At 32.0% G+C, this 6779-nt stretch overlaps 1 long non-coding RNA gene across 1 annotated transcript; it reads right to left on the reverse strand.

Annotated features, from left to right (window-relative positions):
* Positions 1–389: 389 nt before the first annotated feature.
* On the reverse strand, positions 390–4074 carry LOC143069762 (uncharacterized). The gene is made up of 3 exons (XR_012976491.1): positions 3929–4074; positions 2421–2483; positions 390–986 (listed from the first exon to the last, which is right to left on the reverse strand). It is a non-coding gene; the product is annotated as an uncharacterized LOC143069762 (long non-coding RNA).
* Positions 4075–6779: the final 2705 nt, after the last annotated feature.

Consider the following 6779-nt stretch of genomic DNA (forward strand, 5'->3'; position numbering starts at 1 on the left):
TTTCTCTGCTTTTTGTAATTCATTTTTCTATGTATATTTTGTTTTTCAGCTGATCAAGATAAAGTGGGAGGGTGTAAGTTTTCAAAACAAGTTACAATTCACCCCATGTTCACGTGGAAGTTCTAAATTTTTGCAAAATCTCGTCAGAGGTTGTTTAAGTTATAATGTCATAACATGAATTTGTTGACAACGATGGATACCTAAAAGCTCATCAAATTTTTTCTTATTAGCGTTTACCCTACATTCGTTACTTATCAGTAGTGTCTCGCAAATGCTAGATAGAAAATGCCTTAGTTGTGTAAATTAGTCACTAAGTCTTGTTCGTAATGCCTCGCATGTGTTAGATAGAACAGAAAATGCCTTAGTTATGTACCCATTAATGTAAGAGACCTGATGAAGTATGTTTTTATTCAAGAAATATGCATTAAAATAATGATAACTGTCTGTACAGCAGTTTGGTTGTAAATGTGAAAATTGAAAATTATGTAGCATACCATTCCATGTGGAATTGTACATAGATATATCTGATATAATCATATATAACAAAATATTCACTTAAACTATTAAATACATGTTGTTGGTATTATACAAACAGAAAGACTAAGGATTTGTTTTCTAAAATATTTTCTTAAACGTGGCTTGTCCAATTACAGTATTTTGCCATTTTTCAAGATCAAATACAGACATAAGCCAAAAAGTAGTTATCTTTCGATCTTTGTCAAAATAAAACCCAGTGAGGGTAGCTACCGAATCGGTATAAGCTGCTGTAAAGCCAAGGTATACATCACGACCGACCTTTGTATATCTTCCAGTTAACTGAAAAGATTTCCCGGTTTTGTCGAACCATTTCCCTGCAAGTGTTCCAGTAGTTTTAAGGTAAGCATCATGCTTGCAATGTATCCACAACATCCACAACGTAGCTACATTTCGGCTTAGCCAAAGCCCAGATATACTACAGGGGTCCAAAAAATCCACAATACCAACACCTGAAGGAGAAGAAAATTGAATAGTTTAAATTGAGGATTACCATTGAAAGCCATTCAGCTTATTTATAATGGATCCTCAACAAGTAGGATCTGAAAGAAAGAAAAAAAAATACACTCTTTTCGAAAGCTACTCTGCGAATATAAAGTGTTTTGTTTTAATATACTAGTATAATCAACTTCATATAACTAATAAGTTGATTGGTTTTTTTTTTATTTATTTATAATAACATAGATATAACTTATCGAACAAAATGCATTGCTTTCTTTCGATAACTTGTCGTTAATAGTTGCGTATAGTCTGACTGCACGTTGTTTTTTTTTAACTACACAACAAGATGTTGAATCATCAAATAATACGCAATAATACACAATAACATAATACTTTTGACGGTAACTAGCATATGTCATACAGAGGGAATATGTGACTAAAAGATATGAATAATTAGATTAAAATGTTTTGTTTATTAAATATATGAACAACTAAGATGAAGTTTAAATCATCGTAAGATAAATTAAAAATACATTAAGAAAAATGTTTGACAATAGTTATCAAAGGTACCAGGATTATAATTTAGTACGCCAGACGCGCGTACCGTCTATATAAGACTCATCAGTGACGCTCATATCAAAATATATATAAAGCCAAACAATTTGACAAGTGAGTCAACTGGAATGAAGTGTGAGAAATTTAGCCTCCAAAAGAATGGAGGGAGTGACAAATATGAGTATACATATAGTGTCTTACAATTTGGAGCCATTTTGTGTTTAACAATTGAATTCCCTGATTATTCAGTGCTAAATTCACAGGGATACTCAGCCAACTGCTGTAGTTTGTGTAATTTGTCATGAAAGCAAAGAAAAATGCAATGAAGATATTATTTTAGAAAAAGAACAGAAAAAAAAACATTCTGAAAAAAGAATACTTTCCGATGAGCTCAAAGTGACCCTTGGTTACATGAGCTAACATTTTTTTACGGTGCAAGCAGTTGTCAATTCCTAATTTGGTCTATATTCTACTTTTTCAATACTGAATATTCTAATCTTTTTTCCCATAGTTTCACATAAAATAAACATTAAATAACTAACAAGAAAGCAATAATGCGTTTTCTGCCTATACTAGACAAAGTTGGTGGCAACGCAGTAGGTTGGCATATATTGCAGTAGACATTTAAAGATTAGAAAGTCAAAAAAGTGTCCCGAACCCCAACAAAGAGCGAATAAACCAATTTTTACATTCTGTCATTTGAAAAGAAAACTAATTATTATAATAATATACACACCCTTGGTAAATGTACACCAAATTTTCATAAAATTTAAGCTCGAAATATGTTAGAGAAAATATAGGTATATATGTATATATAGAGTTAATATAACATAAAGCCTTTATAGTCAGTATAAATGAAGTTGTTTTTACACTAAAATATTTTTACTTACCTTGTTGTGCATTACTACCGGCCATGATTGTAAACAAAATAGTGGCGACTGTGTGAAACATTTCTGTAATCAAAAGTATTTAATAATGGGGGTTAAGTGTAATACACAAAATGTGGGTCCCAATACTTTATGGGGGATTCGTTTTTGATGCGTTTTGTTATTTGATTTTGCCATGTGATTATTGACTTTCCGAATTGATTTTCCTCTAAGTTCAGTATTTTTGTGATTTAAATTTTTAGCATACATAATTAAATTAAATAAAATTCAAAAATAAGAAAGCAATGAATGAGGTTGTTAAATTTAATATATGCCTTTTCATGTTTTTTTTTTTTGTTTTTTTTTTTGGTTAAATATTTGTTTGTTTTTATTGTGATTAAGATACTTGTTGTACTTCTTCATTCTGTCATTATTGTTTATGATATCCTCGTATTCTTTCTTCTTTCATTTTTGTGCTATTGTAAAACTTGTTTGATGCTTGTCTTTCATTTTGCAATTTGCTTTGTCTATGCCTTTTAATTATTTTTGGTTACATATATGACGTGCCTCCGTACTGATACAATCCGTCATTGTGTTATTGGACTATTATACATTTGTGTATTCTTGTCGCTAATGTTTGCTAATGTGCTAGGTCTATATGTGTGCCATTGAGTGCATCTTTGTTACATATTTGTTTGTTAAGCTAGCTGTAAAACCAGGTCCAATCCACCAGTTTCTTCATCAGAAAATGCCTGTACCAAGTCAGGAACATGGCAGTTGTTATTCATTCGTCTGATGTGTTTGAGCTTTTGATTTTGCCATTTGATTATGGACTTTCCGTTTTGAGTTTTCCTAGTTCAGTATTTTTGTGATTTTACTTTTTGTTTTATTTTTAACATTGGGTTTTCTACAGTTACATATTTTGTTCTAATGAAAATATGTGAAGTATGTCTATGAGAACCTGATAAACAAAAGATTCCTAATAGACAGCACAGTCTTTAAAATTAGATAGGTGTCATTTTAGACTATAATTCAACTAATATCAATAACAAAAGATAAGTATGACAAAGGCCAACCACTTAGTAGGTTCATTGCCGTGGACACAGACATAAACACGTGGCGGCAAAAAAGCTTTTACATATAGATTTTCTTATGACATAAAAAGTGTGGTTTAATAAGCCTGAATTATGAGTTTCTTTAAGCTAAGAATTGTTCATTTGATACACAAATATATAATATAAGTATGATGTAACAGTACTGTTGAAGTCATTAAAAAACAAAATGCCTATAGATGAATCCAGTTTCGTGCATTTTAGTTTAAATGCAATCAATATTGTATCCCTTTCAAGTTTGTCTGTTTAAACTGTGAAATGTAAGTTTGCAGTGACTTTGATGAACTGATACGATTTTTAGTAATTATAAAATATTTTACGTTTTATAGGATTTAAATTGATACTTGTTTGTTAACACTTATTGAGATATTGAGAAATTACTAATACATTATTTAAATATCTAAATAATAAGTGGCTTACCTACTATGGTTGGCTTGACAGTCATAGAGTAAAAACAATTACTTAAAATGACTATGTTATTGCTATATGAAGTAGATTGCCCTCCTACAAACTGATGATCCAATCATTTCATTCATGATGTGAAAAATAAAACATGATACTGACATTATACAACATATGTAGATGTGATTTTGATAGGATAAACGTTTGCGATAAATTTTAAAACTCTATTATCGCTTGCCCCCCGACCTAGTATACCGTTGCATGAAGGGTGTGGTTATATGAAACTGAATATGGTCTAACAAATTCAAGATTAAGACTAAAATATATTGAATTTGATTTTTTTCTTTTATGTGATAACGCAGGCCAATAATATTATTCATCAATATAAACCAAACGCTAACGCTAGCGTTTTAAAAGTACTTTATTTTTATAGTTCCTACTTAAATATTTCATGAAATATGGTTTGACCATTCATTGTAACTATGTTCAAATCACTATACCCTTCAAGATTAAAATTCCGTATCATACATTTATGAATCATATAATATATACCAATAACGCAGTCATTGCTTGCAAACGTCATTTTAAAATTTCTATCAGATCTGTTTAGAATGACTGATATGAATGCATGTGGTTTTGTTATTATATGCTGTGGTTCCGTCATTATGTGCTGTGGGTTTATCATTATATGCTGCGGAAATTCTGGAAAATTTCCTTGAAAATGGCTGTGAAGTATCTTACATTTCCAAACTCCTAACGGTATCCCAAAGCACTATATACCGGAGGATGGCAGCATTTGGATTAAGCAAAAGGAATTTTTCACAGATAAGTGACAATGAACTTGATGAAGAACTTTCAAAATTTTGAAAGATTTTCCCTTGTGTGGAGAAAACCTCTTGAAACAGATGCTAATTATAAAAAGAATTACAGTACCGATGTGGAGATTAAAAGAAAGCGTCCATCGAATAGACAGTCGTGGCGTTCGTGAAAGACAAACTGGGAGACTTCACAGGCGGGTCTACAAGGTTATGGGACCAAACCACCTTTAGCACATTGATACAAATCATAAACTTGTCCGCTGGCGATTTGTTATTGTGGGAGGGATCGATGGTTTTAGTCGATTGATTACGTTTTTAAAATGCACTGATAACAATATTTTGAAATTCTATTACAATGCTTTTTATCCGGAGTAGACAAATTCGGCATTCCGAATCGAGTTCGATCTGATAAAGGGATGGAAAATGTATCCGCGGCAGATTTCATGTTGTCTAAAAAGGGCCTCGATTGTATGATCACAGGGAAGAGCACACACAACCAGAGGATTGAGAGACTATGGCGAGATGTATATGATGGAGTCTTAAGTTTTTTTTACGACATATTTCACCACATGGGAGATCAGGGCCTTCTTGGTCCACTAAATTAACAAAAACTAGAATTTTGGCGAGACACTTGGGCTGACCATAGACTTCGTACCACAAGATCTTCACCGTTGAATTTGTGGACATCTGGGCAACTGTAGAAACCAGTTGGGCTGGATGGTGCAGCAAATCTTCAAAATTATGGAGTTGAAGGATTTGTTGATCAAAATGACGTTGAAGATGGAAAACGACCCATTTTTGCATCTCTTGCATACTTGATAAACGAACAGTGTAGAGATATTATTGCCCAAGAATTGATCAGGAATGGCAATAAATTTGGAATAGATGATTTTCTAAGGTGTTTAGAAATTTTAGAAAGATACAACTAGAATAAATATCACTAATACTGATTGTAATTATTATCTTAGTTACTTTGTATATAATGAACCAAATGTCTATTTATAAAACACCTGTAATAAAAGCTGGTTTGGTGAACACATATGTATGTTTAATATTACACATTACTGATAAAAATGTACATATAACTGACTCATTGAAAAAGGAAGAGGTATCCATGATTTTGTACAACAAAAAACAAACAGCTGAAACAAAAAGTCACACATGAGCTTATATTGGGAAACATGTTCCTCTGGAAATCATTTTTTAGGTGAAAGAAAATTCCTTCATTTATATTGATATTGTTTGCTTATTTATACACCCATCATTCAGTATTAAGCAGATAAGTACAACACATTTAGTGCTCCTATATTCAAGATATGCCCTTGGCACGAGTTTTATATATGACCAGAAGCACCGATATGATAGAGGTCAACATGGTCATTAGTGTGGATACATAATTATTTTGCATCCTAAATTAGTATGGCTACAATATTAGTGTTGATCCTCTTGTTACCCTTTGTTGCTGTTCAGTATATTATAACTTTAATAAAGACAAAATAAGAATCATCATAAAGCTTAAAAAGTTCCTCTGTGGGTGGTAAATCAATTAGCAGAGATGGTCTAGGTAGCTGCATGGTGTTAATGCGGGTATTTGCAGTTGGTAAAAAGCTTGATCCTTGTTTCACTTCAACAAAATCAATGGAAGGATGTAAAGTAAAACCAAGCACTGGTTCTTCTATGGAACCTGTAGCAAATTGTAACATATTCTGTAGAGAAATAAGTTCTCTGCTACCACCTGCAAAAAAAGCAAATATTAATAGTTATCAAAGGTACCAGGATTATAATTTAATACGCCAGACGCGCGTTTCGTCTACACAAGACTCATCAGTGACGCTCAGATCAAAACAGTTAAAATGCCAAACAAATACAAAGTTGAAGAGCATTGAGGACCCAAAAATTCCTAAAAGTTGTGCCAAATACGGCTAAGGTAATCTACTCCTGGGCGTAAGAAAATCCTTAGTTTTTCGAAAAATTAAAAGTTTTGTAAACAGAAAATTTATAGAAATGACCATATAATTGATATTCATGTCAACACCGAAGTGCTGACTACT

The sequence above is a fragment of the Mytilus galloprovincialis genome, chromosome 3 (genome assembly GCF_965363235.1).
Source record: "Mytilus galloprovincialis chromosome 3, xbMytGall1.hap1.1, whole genome shotgun sequence".
Classification (NCBI taxonomy): domain Eukaryota; kingdom Metazoa; phylum Mollusca; class Bivalvia; order Mytilida; family Mytilidae; genus Mytilus; species Mytilus galloprovincialis.